Here is a 17,500-nt window from a genome sequence, read left to right as displayed (position 1 = left end):
ATATAATCATATATATAATACAGTGTGAATATTAAAATAGTACATATTTGACCAAACGACATGTAGGTACATCACACAAAATAAATAATATGTGGTTAACTATGGGCAACCCCTCTCTCTCTCTCTCTCTCTGTGCGTACCTCTCACCACACGCAAACGCCTAATTTTTTCGTCGGGCGTCTTCTGTCGTTGGTTAACGTCAGGGGGACACCCGCAGGAGTGGTCCAGACAGCATGTGTTTTCTATCAAAACACAGCGTCGTCGCCTCACTGTTTATACCAATGACGAAAGACATGTGTCTACTGGTGAGTTCATGACAAACATTCCGATAACGCGGCAAGGCTCGGGTTCAATTACGCAGCAGCAGCAGCAAATGCGAGATTTTTTTTTTTTTTTTTTTTTTTTAAAGTTCGCGTTTTTTTTTTTTTTTTTTGTTTTTTTTTTTTAAGTTCAGTTTTCTGTGAAAGAAAACCATTGAAATGGCTATTTGTCTGTCCGTCCGCAGTTTTTATCTCCGCCCTCAAATCTTAAAAAAAAAAAACTGCTGAGGCTAGAGGGCTGCAAATTGGTATGTTGACCATCCACCCTCCAATCATCAAACATAACAAATTGCAGCCCTCTAGCATCATTAGTTTTTATTTTATTCAAGGTTAAAGTTACCCATGATCGTGCGTCTGGCACCGCTATAGGTTCCAACAACACAAGCCACCAGCGAGCCGTTGCTGAAAGTTTTACGGATCGCGGCCGAGTTTCCTATAGCATTATTCTAGTTTCTTGTTCGTGAAAATATTTTTATGGGGAGAAATGTGGAATGGGAATGTTCAGTGCGCAGCGGAGATGACTTTGGATTTTAATTACCAGATGAATTATATATATATTTTTTGTAAAATAAACTACCTTTTTTCGGTATGTATAAAAACCCTCCCTAGCACTTTCAAATTACTAAGTAAAAAAACTATATCAGATTATACCAGTATACATTAGTCGTTTTAGTGATAAAAAGGTAGATTATACTTTCAATGAATAAAAATGCATACAATGTATACATCCAAACCAAGGTCTTTACACCTTGATCCAAAGAACTATAATTTCATAAGAGAAAATCAGTTGTATAATCCATTCAGAAAAAATAACATTTGGTCGTCTTGCTATGGATAACATAAAACTTAAAAAGAAAAAAAAATAACAATCAAATATGGTTGCATTAAGAAACAAACTAAGAGTAACATCATTGTCTTGAAACTAGATCAGTTGTCAACACGACAACCACTGGTAAAACCAGCTAAAAATTCAGCACTTACTCTTACTGAAATCATGTAATAATAACAATGGCACAGAAAAGGGACAAAAAATATATTTCTGAACATGTGGAATCACAGTCTCAAAGCAAACTGAATATAATAAACACTAAAATCTACAGAATTATTTGATAGGAACACCAAAGCCTTTATATATATATGACACAGCAATGTTCATAAGAGGAAAATGGTTCAAACTACTCATGTCATCACCATGAAGAAAAATACAAACATTACAGATCTTTAACAAATTTCAAAGCGATCATTCTTCATTTAAAGGACATGAAAGACGTTTCAATTCATTCTGTGAGAAAGCAAAGTAGTCTGGTACCAAATTACCAGTAATTATCCAAGTACCAGGGCACAAGGATCTAGAATTAACAGATTTATTAACAATACAAACAAGGAGCACAAGGAATGACATAATATTATCAACCACTATAACAACAACAGTTATACGATAACTATTTCGAATAGCTAAAAAAAACAATAATAATAATAATAATAAAAAGCTTTCTTTTTCAGGATCTGACGCCGACCTTTGCTTTACCAGGCTATCACTAAATCAACTCAGACATGGTTCAAATTACCAAGAAGAGGGGAGTTTGTGTTATCAGTTATTTCCATATAAGAATAAATAAAAAAAAACTTATTCAATACCGACTAAAATATGATTCAATACCAAAGAAAAAATGATTCAATACCCCCCAAAAATAATTTTTTCAATACCAAAAATATTTCATTAAATACCAAAAAAAAATAAATATTCAACCAAAAAAGATTATTCAATACCCCAAAAAAATATTTTCAATACAAAAAATAAAAAATAAATTATTCAATACCAAAAAAGAATCCTTTACAAAAAATTACCCAATACCAGCAAACAAAAAAACTTTTTTCAATACAAAAAAAAAAATATTTAATACAAAAAAAGGATCCGATACAAAAAAAAAAAATTTAATACCAAAAAAACGGGGGTATTTAATACCAACAAAAACAAAAACACGGCAAAACACCCTGCTTGGCATAACGCAACGACAATCCGTCACACACAATTAGCGCGCGCGCGCGCTCACACACAGGACTCATTTGCACTTAGTAATGAAAGTCGATTCAGTGACGTCGAAATAAGTTCGAATGTTGCCCCCCCTTCCCCCGCCACCCCCTTAATAACCAGTCCCCAGAGTGTCACATGACGAACGAGCAGGCAAAGCTAAGAATACATCACCTTCAACCCTTAATGACCCTCGTAACGTGCCATGAAGCCTAATATTGCTCGCTGGAGTCTCTTACTACAGTAGCTGCTGCCTTTGCGTCAAAAGCCATTGTCCAACTCAGCTCTGCATTCAGGGGACTTATTCAGGGTAAATGTGAATCATTATTAATATTATTATTATTTTGCATAATATATTCAAACTGACAAATACCACGTTTTTGACATGAATCCCCATTTGGCGTTTTAATAGCCAATCTGAGTACAGAAGTTATCACGGAAATCTGACCATAACTATTTCGGTAAGAAGAATGTCACCTGTACTTTTGCATAACAGATAATTACCAAGGTCTGCTTTGCATAACCAGAGGATCGCATGTAATTCTACATCAACGAGAATTGCCCCAAACTGCTATGCAATACACAGGATCGCCAGTCAATTTTGCATGGCAGATCTTAATCAATCATCAACCTTAGTATTATGCCACTATATTACACAAATCAACTAATGTTGCACGTAATCATTTGAAGTATTAAATGCCCCTGCGTTATAACACTGAACAATCCACATGGTAATCTTGCATCATTAAATTACCCTCCCTCATGGATGTATTTGGGTCTCATACTTATGTACATAGCAATTACTTTCCCACAATCGCATTACAATCAAATTACTTTTCATTACAAGCATACACCAATCATACTTATGCCAGTCAAATGCATTCACGCCATCAAATTCAAAAAGTTAATAGCATATGCATATCGGATTATACGAATCCCTTTACCTTGCCCCTCTCTCTCTCTCTCTCTCTCTCTCTCTCTCGCAATTGCAGAGAGATCCCTCTTGATTAAGCTGGCTATTATACAAGACTATCTTGAAAAAGACTACTCAAGGAATACTCTCGGCAAATGAAACATTACATTATAACAACTACCACGGTGCATTCAATACCATTAATACCATGCTTTTCAAAGCCTTCAGTATAGGGCATTTTAAAATCTCTGACCTGGAATATTTTAGCATCAATAATATCTACCATTTCAACGCTTTAAACAAGACGCATCACAAAGCTTTTAAAAACCTTGGGTATTCCCAGCATCTTTAACAAGAAGGACTTCAAAGTCTCTAATCTGATACTCGTGCAAATAAGTCTACGACACAATGCCAGCGGTCTATTGTCTTTCCAGAGCTTTCTACTACAAAGCCGTACTCCTGAGTTGGGTAAACTTCTTCAAGACGGCCGTAAAAGTACCATGAAACCCTAAATCAGCCTCAGTAAACCGGCAAACATAAACCCCTTTTGGGTTGCTCTGTCAACCCTAATCTGTGCACTACAGCCATCAACAGGATCTGAGTAAACACTAAAAAGGAGGTAACTACTAACGGGGTCCACGTAGTCATTTCCTTTCTCTCTCCTCTCTCTCTCTCCTCTCTCTCTCTCTCTCTCTCACTCACTTGGTGACATCAAGGGAGTTTCTTAATCTAAATCAAACGATAGCATGACGACGATTGCCTTTCATACAAACTCCAGAGCACAAACAGATACAAACACATACGCAGTTCTGTAATGACGACCAACTTGCACAAACAAACAAACAAATAAACGGGGAGAAAGATCCAGAGGATTTCTATAAAGGGATTAGTGTCCTGGGCATAAACACGCACGTGGAACGCACAAACATAAACATGCCAGAGAGAGAGAGAGAGAGAGAGAGAGAGAGAGAGAGAGAGAGAGAGAGAGAGAGAGTGGCATGCAGTGGTTCCCCCTTCTGCATCCCAAATGACCAGACCTTTGATTAATTCCATGGAAGCTACTTTGATGGGATATGGAGCCTGGTTTGGCCGCCATGTTGATTACGTCAGGTAGATACGAATACAGATTGCTGTTCTTTTTACGATACACCTGGTTAATTAATGCTGTTTGGCAGAAGCTGAAAATAATTTCGAAAATTGGTAAACATGCGATACTGGGTCGAACGTGAAATAGAAATAATGTTATTTTTACATGGTACAGGATCTGATGCAACCCAATTCTATTGACAAATAATAAGAGAATATTGGTCCGGGTAATATTAGGAAACTAAGATTTTGTCAATGTTTTCACCTCGGCCCCACTAAAATGTCAATAGAAGTTTAAAGCAAATGGTGTAGGAAGATATTCTACAAAAATCATTAGGAAAAAGTTCGTATACCTCCTCAGTGGACGAACCATTTAAATAATTTCCTGTTTACATCATTTGCCAATGTTCAAACTAAAAACGGCCATTTTCATTCAAATTAAACAGGTTCAAAAATAAGAGACAAAACTAAAAACTAAAAACAAAAACACTAAGTACTAACAATGATGTTTTCTAATAATCTATAATAAAAAAAACGCATTAAATAATTAAATCACTTTTCAGTCAACCAGTAACTGGAAAGTCAAACTTTTTTCTTCGAGCATTAAATGTAGTAAATAAATAAATAAATTACTTCACAAAAAAATCTCACATTTGCTTGATACCAACGACAAATAAATACGTTCAAGAAAATATAAATCTCCTTCCAGCTACCACGTTGATGACGTAATCCTGCAACTGATGATATCATAGGATGACCCGTTTTACTGCACTGGCAAAAAAAAAAAAAAAAAAAAAAAAAAAAAAAAAGAAATTGATGATGCAGGTGTTCGAGAAACTCATGATGACCCTCGAAACACATGCGTAAAAACACATCTGTTGCATGAGGTAATCTTCCCTATCTATGTCTTCTACATACATCCAGGAATACAAACTTACGCACATACACACATACCTTGAAAATAAAAAAAAGAGGATTTCCATATTTAAAACCTTGTAAATAAAAAAAATGGAGAAACTTCCTTATGTTTCGATAAACCTTCTAAATGCGGGTAAAATTGGAAAAAATGGATAACTTCCCAGGGTCCCCCCGCGAAAACCTTTCGTAACAAATGAAAAAATAAAAAGGAAAACTTCCCGGTCCAGGGCGGACAAACCTTGTAAATAAAACAAAAAAAATGAAAAACTTCCACTGTCGAAACCTTGTAAATGAAAAAAAAAGAACAGAAAACTTCCAGGGTTGAAACCTTGTAAATGAAAAAATGGAAAACTTCCAGTGTCCAAACCTTGAAAATAATTTTTAAAAAATGGAGAACTTCCAGGTTCGAAACCTTGAAAATAAAAAAATGGAGAACTTCCAGGTTCGAAACCTTGTAAATAAAAATCGAGAACTTCCAGAATCGAAACCTTAAAAAAACAAAGGGAGAACTTCCAGGCTAAAAACCTTACAAATGAAATAAAAAAGAACTTCCAGGCTGTAAACTTTGAAAAAAAGAGAGGAAAACCACAACCCCAGTTCTTCATATCACTGTTAGGAGGATGTAGTACGTCATCGACGCGAGATTACGTCAACAGATCAATCACTCCGTTAAGAGGGTCATACGAGTTCCGTAATTGGAGATTAGCAGTTAAAGCTAAAGATCTAATTTATTCTTACCTAAAATTAATTAATCGAATTGTAATTAATCGAAAGCAGTGTCTGGTGTCAATGCCAAATATATAAATATATATATAATATATATATATATTATATATATATATATAATTATATATATTATATATATGAAATATATATATATATAATATATAATATATATATAGATTATATACATATATATAATATATATATATATATATATATATATACATACTATATAACTACAAAAACCTATATATAGCATAAAAACAAAAAAACGAGAGACTTTTCATTTATTGATATTGTGATTATACCTAATTAACTCGATTCAACACATATTCTTGTTAAGATTGGGCTTCAAGGGGTACAGAATGCCGAGACAAAAAAAAAAAAAAAAAAAAAAAAATTAGTAAGTTTTGTTCTCAAAATGAAACAGCAGATCGAAAAATCGAAACAAATAATGATATCCAAATCCTAAGTTTGAAAAAATGAGCAAAACAAATCATCAAATTTATCATTCCAAGCGGTGTGTAGGTTTGATTCTCAAAATGAATTAACAGACTGGCAAATCAAAACAAATAATGCTATTGGTATAAAGGTTGGAAAATTGAGCATAACACCACTTAAATTTGCGATTCTTATCGGTGACCTCAACACAGCCAAGTGAGCTAAAATAGAAAGAAGTATATACTTAAAACGCTAAATTATCATGGAGGTATTTGATAGTGTCATTTAAATAAAGCTCTGAGAGAGAAAGGTTAGTATGCAGAGTAGGGAGACAGGGCTAAGCAGCTTTCCTTGGGGAGGTCCAGTGCCAGCCAGGTCAGGGCACGGTGCCCTAAGTTAGGTTAGGAAGGTAAAGTCCGATAAGGTCAGTCAGGGCACGGCGCTCTAAGTTAGGTTAGGAAAGCAAGGTCCGATTAGGTCAGTCAGGGAACGGCGCCCTAAGCTAGGTTAGGAAGGCAAGGTCAGATTAGGTCAGTCAGGGCACGGCGCCCTAAGTTAGGTTAGGAAGGTAAAGTCCGATTAGGTCAGTCATGGCACGGCGCCCTAAGTTAGGTTAGGAAAGCAAGGTCCGATTAGGTCAGGATACGGCATTCTGGGAAAGGTTAGGATTTCTCAAACCTAACCCTGTCTCCCTACTCTGCATCCGCTCCGTAAAAAAAAAAAAAAAAAGACAATTTACAATTACCAGTTTCCTTAATAAGACACACAGACAGGTAAATCACTGCAACAAATAACTAACAAAATTATACGCAAAAAAAAAAAAAAAAAACTTTTCAATGTGTTATTATATCCATTATTCACCATCTAATTACACAAGGGCTTCCAGACCTTGATACTACAACAACAACAACAACAGAAGAGGCAACAACAGCACCTCGGACCATCGCAATACCTTTAAATTACCATTAAGGCGAAATTGTTTACCCAACCTCTCATCTGAGAGACATAACTACGGCTTAAACGTCAAATAAAGCAAAGGAAATTGATTAGTATTACGCCGAGTATCCACCGAAATCAGCTTAATTAATCTCACTAAGCTTAATTAGAGCTTAACAACCACCGATTCCCCCACTAGACACGTCAGAGGACTTTATTAATTGCCCTATATATATTAATTAATACAACCACTCCACGTTTCCCCTCTAACTTCCCTATTTGATATAGAGTGGTTTCCCCTTTCGCTTTTTTTTTCTTTTTTTTTTTTTTTGCTCTACTCTAAGTCCATCCGCGTCTTCTCCACTTCACTCTCGCACCGTTCCACAGATCATTATCAACCTTCTCCTATTTTTCAGATGAACACTTTTATTTTCTACAAGTGGGTGAAAGCTTTAGTTTCGTGAAAAAACAAACAAAAAAACAAACAGGGATTTACCTCCATATAAAAAAGTTAGAGGGATGTATATCGATTAAGGACTTTAAATCATAAATCAGTGGTAACGTAAAAAAAAAAATATCATATAAACAATATATATATATACATATATATCTATATATATAATATATATATATATATATTGACCGAACTATCTAACCAAGAAGAAAAAAAAATATAGTTATTTAAAAAAAACACCGAACATCAAAATGCAATCTGGATTTGCTCACCCGTAAAAAAAATAAATATTGACCGAACTAACCAAGAAGAAAACAGAATTATTTTAAGAACACGAAACATCAAAATGCAATCTGGATTTGCTCACCGTAATTAAAATTTTAAAACCTACAGTTTACATTACATAAACCAACAACAAACAAAAACGGTTTAGCACAGTCAATAAACCAGCATTCACGTCATAAACCATCGCTTCCCCATGACCTCTTACGGGAAAGATATACCGACTAACGTAATAACAATCAACCTGAAATGAACTTTTCAGAAAAAATAAAAATGAGCAATAAATCAGTGATTACTTACAGAAGCAAAACATGAGAGCAATGTAACTTTCGACTAAACGAGCTCTCACTCATACACACACACACACACACATGCACGCTAACATCCGCTCGTAACGATACATTTTCCCAGCAAAAGATGATTCCGGGCAGGATATTGCAACCATTTGCACAGTAATTACAGCTTGTTAACCTTTTTCTTATCTGAGGGTAACCGAATTAAGAGGTTCTTTTCGATCTGGGATCAGACTTCCCTCCTGACTTTGATGGTGCCGTGAACTCTGCTGAAACAACGCATAACTAGTCTCGGGTTCGAATCGTGCCCATAAAACTGGTTTTATCTTGAAACGACGGATCAGGACAGAAGGAAGCAAATTCCAGGTGTAATAATAATAATAATAATAATAATAATAATAATAATAATAATAATAATAATAATAATAATCACAGTTGAAAAAGTGAATTCTTAGAGTAAGACAGCCAAGTTAACCCAACGTTTATACAAATAATAATAATAATAATAATAATAACAATAGTAATCTCTATACTTAAAATAAGAGGAACTCTAAGAGTAACACGGTAGAGGTGACCCTTACCTTAGCGTGAGATAATAATAATAATAATAATAATAATAAAATAATAACTAATATAATAATAATAATAATAATAATAATAATAATAATAACAAATCTTCGTAGACGAAACAAGATGTATTAGATAGAGCAAGACGGCCGAGCTGACCCTACCTCAGGGAAGAGATAACAATAATATAAACGCCAGTAATAAAAATTATCATAAGTATCATCATCACCATGGCTTAATAAGGCGGAACTCAGGATTGGTAGACATGGCTTGCAGCTAAAAATAAATATGTGGTTCGGGTGTAATGCGGCTGCGAGGCTTGGAACTTTATGACTTTACTTACTAAAAAGTGTAACACACACAGAACGATATCTACTTTTACATCACCTTATGAATGAATTGGCGTTCAGCGGTTTGAAAATTAACGTATGTATAAATACACATATTAGTATATATATATATATATATATATATATATATATATATATATATACTATATATATATGTATATATATATATATATATATATATATATATATGTGTGTGTGTGTGTGTGTGTATATATATATACATAGATGCTATTGCATAAATATAAAATATACTTGTAATCACTGACCTTATACAGTATATTTATATATATATATATATATATATCTATATATATATATATATATATATATATATATATATATACATACACGTATATATACACGTATATATCATTAACTTCAGCATCTGCGTCCCTTCAATACCCACAAACCTCGCTAATAGGAAGTAAAAAGATCCTACCCGCCGCGGCCGGAAACGCTTAATTTTTGGCGGGAAGAACTTGATCTTCACTTCCTGTCACAAAAAACAGAAAAATGGGAAGTGGGGGCGGGGAGGGTGGGGAAGAGAAGAGGAATGAAACTGAACATTCAAAATAATGAAAGAAACAAGGCACTTATTAACTTGGCTGATTTCTGATATAATATCTGAAGATGATGGAGTCGATTTCGAATAAATTAAAAAAGCTGCATTCCTAATATATGCTTACAGTAAAACGAACGCATAAAAGCTTCACCACTCATATTATTACTTAATTAATGAATTACGACATGACACGTGCCATAAGGGAATGAGAACAATATCGAATCACATATAACTACGCAATTAACAAAAGCATATAAAAATGATACAGATTTATTAGTATACAATAATCATGATTAACGTTAGACGTTAAGCTCAAAAAGAGCGAGCTAGTTCCTTCAAAATGAATTAACCCAATTTTTCAAAAATACCAACATCACTCCTTCAAACGAATTAACCCCATCCTTCCAAGTTAATTAACCCATTCATTTAAACTAACGACTGTTCCTTCAAACGAATTCATTCAATCTTTCAAAATTAATTAACCCATTCCTTAAAACGAATTAAACCACTCCTTCAAACGAATGAACCCACTTCTTTGAACGAATTAACCCACTCCTTCGAACGAATTAACCCACTCCTTCGACGAATTAACCCACTCCTTTAGACGAATTATCCCAATCCTTCGAAAGAATTAACCCACTCCTTCGAACGAATTAACCCACTCCTTCGAACGAATTAACCCACTCCTTCGAACGAATTAACCCAACACGTCCTTTAAACGAATTATCCCAATCCTTCGAAAGAATTAACCCAAACCTTCGAAAGAATTAACCCACTCCTTCGAACGAGTTAACCCACTCCTTTAAACGAATTATCCCAATCCTTCGAAAGAATTAACCCACTCCTTCGAACGAATTAACCCACTCCTTCGAACGAATTAACCCACTCCTTCGAACGAATGAACCCACTCCTTCGAACGAATTAACCACTCCTTCAAACGAATTAACCCAAGCCTTCGAAAGAATTAACCCACTCCTTCAAACGAATGAACCCATCAACCTTCAAGAGGTCAACCGAGAACTCCAAACTGGCACACGTGGTCCGGGAAGGACAAAATTCGGCAAAGGAAGTTCCTGCGGTGATATTCGATGCCCTGTTCCGGTGGGAGCTGGTAAAATGCCACCGGTGTTGGGAGGAGGAGGAGGAGGGAGGAGGAGGAGGAGGGAGGGTGGGAGGAGGCGGAGGAGGGGGAGAGGGGGAGGAGGGGGAAGGAGGAGGAGGGGAGGGGAGGGAGGAATGGGAGGGAGGGAGGTAGGAGGAGGAAAGGAGGAAGGAAGGAGGAGGGAGGGAGGGAGGGGTGGGAAGGGGGGGAGAGAGGAGGAGGAACTGGCAAAGACACGCGTTAATGGGCAAGAAAGACAAAGCTGGGAAACAGGAAGTGCAGCTAACAACATAATATGGAAAGGCCAGAGCCGTTGGCCCCAAAGGCAAATGCGGCCGTACAGCTGGAATGTCTTTGTCAGGAATTAATGAAATTCTACTTCTGAAATATGTCAAAATATGCCATAAACTAAATCTATAATTCATAAAAATGAATAATTCCTTTTTTTAACCATTCACTGGTCATATAGTGACAGAATACCGTATGTTTCCACAGATAATATCTGAATATCATAAATGAAATTCACATTTCATGATAAAAATAATTTTTATAATATTTTCCACATTACATGAAGTAAAATAAAATCAGCACTTATTTTCACAGATTAATAACCGAAACTCGTCTCCCACCTCAAAAAAAAAAAAAAAAAAATTGAAATTAACTTCTTAACTTATTCGGACTGCCCTCCATCTTACAAGAACTTAAACACATATCTGACTAAGAGTTAACCCAAGTTAAGCATAATACAAGAGACCTTATGATTTAAATCAAATCTCTAATCTGATACCGTTTCCTAACAAAAATAAGAAGACTGACCACCATCCAAACCCCCACCAACAAAAAATAAACAATAAAAAAAAATCAATCAATCGATAGCTAGACTTAAGGTAAAATGCCCCCTTTGCTGAAATATAGAAATGTGCCAAACCTCATTTCCCTCAAGAAATGAGAAACAACCTCTCCAGCCACACAGCTGAGGACAAGAAAGGTTGTTGCTTTAAACCTAACATCCTGATAAAACTTAGCAGCCTCCAGCCAGACTGAGCCATCCATCCCCGAAAAATTCCTTTATCCTAAAAACTTACATTCCTGTTCCTCCAAAATCTACTTCCAAATACCCCGTCGAGAGTCCCACCTTTGGTTTAATTTTCGTCAAACTCCACACCTGACTGTCTGCGTTATCCTGCCGTCAAACAGACGCACAAACCAAACAAAAATAAAGCCTCCTTGTCGGAGGTAATAAAATTAAAAGTGCTTTTTTTTATGCCGATTACCCAGTAGACGAGGGGCGGGTATGTTAGAATGCGCGTACACGAGAATCTTGGTTATTTTTCATTTTTAGAATGGTAGCTATGAGGGAGGGCAAAGATTAAGTTTTTTTTTTTTCAGAAAGAAAAATGGACTGTACATTGAAAAAGTACAATGCCAAAGGTTATCTGGAATACTCTTTAATTTGATGAATATTTTAAAGCGCGATTATGTTACACGTTATCACCTTTTTAAGGAAACCATAAATTTCTTGTAGAGGTTCTCTCTACACGCCCCCTTACATATCTCTCTCTCTCTCTCTCTCTCTCTCTCTCTCTCTCTCTCTCCTCTCTCTCTCTCTCTCCACCCCAGAAGCCCTTATCGATGTATCATCCTGAGTTCTCAGGCTCCCTTCCCACAAAAAGTGCTTCAAACAAGCTAAACAAGTCGTAAAGGATTCTTCTGAGGCTGACACACCCAAGGTTGTGAAACTCGAGACGAAAGTTAAAATCATGGCATTCTACTCTAACTTGTATCTCGCCGTCTTCATTCTGAATCCCTTCCCCTCTCGGTATGTGTGTGTGTGTGTGTGTGTGGTGTGTGTGTGTGTTTTCTCTTTTTACGAAAGCAACAAGACCCTAAGAGTTTCGAAGTCCTTCGACCGTGACTGAGGGTAGTCTTGGCACTTTGCCTCTAATATGAACCTTTTAAAAATCAGGTTTGGAACGATGAGTAGACATCAATGAAAATAAATAAATACATAATTGAATAAATAAAACTAAATAAATCAATTAATAAAATCAATCATTTGATAAATATATAATAAATAAATGCATCTTCACACATTCAACAGAACGTTTATATTCATATATTTTCTTAAATTACGTCACCACTGTGCGAGGCGTTTCAAACTCGATATCTACAGAAAATCTAGAAGTTATATCAAAGGAATATCGACTCAGAAAATTATAATTTCACTTAATTAACTCGAATTACCAAAAGATGAAACGAAATGCACAAAATCTGCCGTAATGTCAACACTAAAACACGCAATTGCATATAAAAGAATATTTGTAACTGGGTTAACTTTATCTGTTTAATGAACGCTAAATAAACAGAGGAAGGAATAAATGTAAGTGAATTCCTATGAGGTTTGCAGGAGAGGAGTTCTAGGTCTGAGTATTCGAATAATACGCAGTTGACAAAAATAAAAAAAATAAAAAAAAATAAATAAAAAAATTGTCATCCGTGTATTTCGTAATTTGAAGTAATTAAGAAGAAAACCCATGATGTCAGTAACCAAATTATATTTTATTTCGTTGGTTATGGGAAATGACTAGCGATTTGGCAGAAAAGAATAGGGTGGAGTAGCGTTTCGTTTCAGAGAGAGAGAGAGAGAGAGAGAGAGAGAGAGAGAGAGAGAGAGAGAGAGAGAGAGATGGCAACAGGTTACCTTCACATTTTTAACATTGATAAATTTAACCATTTTTTCTTAATGCTAGGTTAATTTTTCATAGTGTCCTTAGAGAGAGAGAGAGAGAGAGAGAGAGAGAGAGAGAGAGAGAGAGAGAGAGAGAGAGAAGGGGGGCGGGGGCAGGGATGGGATGGCAACAGGTTAATTTTCACATTTTCAACATAATAATTTTAAAATTTTCTTTTCATGCCAGTTAGACTTTTCCTAGTGTCCCATGAGAGAGAGAGAGAGAGAGAGAGAGAGAGAGAGAGAGAGAGAGAGAGAGAGAGAGAGAGAGAGAGAGGTTAACCTTCACGTTTTTAACACAGCTAAATTTAACCGTTTCTTTTTAAAGCCAGTTTAACCTTTCTTGGTTTCCAATGACCCATGCACATAGAAACTTGCTCCATCACAACAAATCAGATTATTATCCAAACCTCCTCAGGTGTGGGCGTTGGAAGCGCTCTCTCTCTCTCTCTCTCTCTCTCTCTCTCTCTCTCTCTCTCTCTCTCTCTCTCTCTCTCTCTTTACCTTAGGCCTATCTTGAGCACACACACACACTCCCAAGTCTTTATAGTTACTATCCTGTCCAAACTTGGCGAGGGAAGTGCCTGATCTAAAAAGATTCCAACATCCTCTATAAATAATGCAAGAGTATTTTTCACTCACCTTGCCTTTATATAGACTGTGGCCCATGTCTGGGTAAGAGATTGTTTACAAACTATTAAAGGCTAGGCTTATCTTTTGGTGATTTACCTTTGCTTAAGCGTATAGTTTCCGTAATGCTACGATCCATTCTGAAGGTAATACTTGCGTAACACTCAATAATAATAATAATAATAATAATAATATTTTCCAACAATTTTCCATTGTCCTTTTTATACTAAAATGTAATGCAAAAGAGAGAGAGAGAGAGAGAGAGAGAGAGAGAGAGAGAGAGAGAGAGAGAGAGAGAGAGACATTTGAAAGTATACTGAAAAAAATGTCAACCCAGGTTCCCTTAAAAAATAAACCAAAAGCTATCACTAACAATTTTCCATTGTCCTTTTTATACTAAAATGTAATGCAAGAGAGAGAGAGAGAGAGAGAGAGAGAGGTACACATTCATGTCCACCATCAAATGCACATGCACGTTCAAATGTATACCTAAAGTCATTAGACAATAGGTTAAGATCCGTGTGTACTGTTAGACAAAATGACTCGGCAGAGAGAGAGAGAGAGAGAGAGAGAGAGAGAATTTTTTTTAATCCACTAAAACAGCTTTGCGGATGTTAGGCGAAGACATGAGCAAAGATCTCTCATGAGATAAGCGCTAACCATTTAATGGATGAGAATATATGCACGGCATTTCCCATAATGAATTCATATTTATAGATAGTATAGACTTATTTTATATATACTACTGTATCTAATTTACCGACTGTACTGCTCATATTCCCGCACGGTACCAAGAAGCTTTTAAATTACATTGGAATTTAATTTAAAACCACTTATGAAAGTGGCACCATTAAGAACGAAAAGGAATCTACAATGGGTACTCAATTCTCGCATAGGAATGAGTATAAAACTTATAATTAATCTATAATTTTAAACAAAGTATGTTGCAAAAATATTGACTCAAATAACAGCTTTGCCTAAACAGCAACTAGACCGTAAACAAAAACAAAATACAATGAAACTTGATGAATTTAATATAAGCTATTTAATCTTCCACGTACATTAGCAACGCTTTGGTTTAAGGAAATGATGAACAGGATAAAGTTTGTTAATACCAGTGGCATGACACAAAAAACAAGTTTAATTGTAAAAAAAAAAAAAAAAAAAAAAATGAGATAGGAAGAATGTTTATTTAATACCACGTATCAACACTAGAGACATAAGACTTAACTTATCCTTTCTGTGTGTGTGTGTCTGTGTGTGTGTGAGAGAGAGAGAGAGAGAGAGAGAGAGAGAGAGAGAGAGAGAGAGAGAGATTGTTTTAACACCACACAATTAACACGAGGAACATAAAACCAGGATTCATCATGTCCTCGTGTGTGTGTGTGTGAGAGAGAGAGAGAGAGAGAGAGAGAGAGAGAGAGAGAGAGAGAGAGAGAGAGAGAGAGAGAATGTTACTATCACACTATAATCAAACAGAAAAAAAAGGAAGAAACCATTCCAGACCATCTGGTTCATACTATCCTTGAATTACAAGTCGGACGAGACCCATAAAGGCGAGGCAGAATCAACAGGGGCCAAGTGAACGCCCTGACTACAAGTCCGACTCCCACCAAACATTCATCCGGTAATGTCATTCTAATCCATTACCCTCGCTCCTTGCGCACCTCAAAAGGCGATGTAAAATACACCCATCCATTACGGCATTGTTATTCATCGGGACGTACTACTAGTAGGCATTATAGAAGGGGGCGCCAGTAACTGACAAATTAGATTATCGACCTTCATCTGGCAGCTTAGCTGTCTTGCAGAGAGGATAGCAACAAAGGCATAAAGATCTTTCTTAAGAGACCTGGATCGAATATAGGGCAGAGAGAGAGAGAGAGTTACAAGGATTAGGATGTCTCAAAGACTTGTTAGTCCATCCAAGGAGACATCGTGTGCTCACTTATCTCTAAGACCAAGTGTACTTGTGAGAGAGAATAGAGAATGAAATGTTATATGCGCATTTACAGGCTCAATAAAAATTTAAATACTGAGAGAGAGAGGAGAGAGAGAGAGAGATGAGAGAGAGAGAGAGAGAGCTTTAGTTCCAGAAACCGTCCCAAATCATAATAAATTATCCGGATGTCCAAGATCCCATTTCTAAAGAACCTAATGGAGACCTTAGTGGAATAATCCCATAGAATTTAGACTTTTACCTTTTCAAACAACTCCAGGTGATACACGCCCACGACCCACAATACTGATTGGCTGGACGAGGGCGTGTCGTTAAGTCCTTGATAAAGGATAATATATGGTTAATCCCTTCTCACGCCCATCATACCTCACGCATCTACCTTCCATCTCTCATCATTAGTGCTCTCAGGGGAGGAGGGAAGGATGAGATGGAAGTTGGGGGGGGGGGGGGGAAGGGGGGGGGAGGATAGAGGAGGATAAAGAAAGGGGGTGGGGGGAAGAGGAGGAATATGAGAAAGCAGAGTGAGGTGGAGGAAGAAGAGAAATGAGGGGAAGGCGCAGTAAACTACAGAGGAATAGCCTCTCTCTCTCTCTCTCTCATACACACACAAACACACACACTTATGAATAAAAACTCCTCATTCAGCCTATCCAGTTATGAGGAAAAGCTAATATGAGCCTGGCTTACTTACCAATAGGGACAAGAAAAACACAAATATAAATCGTTATTTTACAAGAATATTAATTTTATCCACAGGCTTCTAGTCCACGACTTACGTCTTCTCACAAAATCTCACATATTTTGATACAAAAGACTCCCATTGACCCATAATCTTTACTTTATAATTCATATAAGAAAATTATTTTATTTTAAAGAGATCGAGGCGAGACTTGTCCAGCACAGTTTCAATATTAACCACGAGGTCCAAAACAAGACCATAAATCTCATTAAACGATGATATATCATAGCCCAGCCGACACACACACATCAGTACTACTTTCTTCGCCATTTTTGGCTGGGCTAAGTACCCCTCGGCAATTATTTATTCCTGACTAGCAAATAACGAAAGGATGATAATAAAGCCAATTAGAGATGCAATTGTCTCCGAAGTCCCAGTTCATAAATCAAGCTTTAGAAGCTTATAAAAGTTCATTCTTGGCGAGGCTATGTAAGTACATACCTGCATGCCCTCAGCTTACAAGT

General features: G+C 36.3%; 1 protein-coding gene across 4 annotated transcripts in view; it reads right to left on the bottom strand.

Annotated features, from left to right (window-relative positions):
- Nucleotides 1–17,500, bottom strand: part of LOC135225653 (caskin-1-like) — a 1,822,025-nt gene that overhangs the window by 292,195 nt on the left and 1,512,330 nt on the right. The window lies entirely within an intron of this gene.

Source organism: Macrobrachium nipponense, chromosome 13 (assembly GCF_015104395.2).
Source record: "Macrobrachium nipponense isolate FS-2020 chromosome 13, ASM1510439v2, whole genome shotgun sequence".
Taxonomy (NCBI): Eukaryota; Metazoa; Arthropoda; class Malacostraca; order Decapoda; family Palaemonidae; genus Macrobrachium; species Macrobrachium nipponense.
This window is presented reverse-complemented; position numbering and strand designations above follow the sequence as displayed.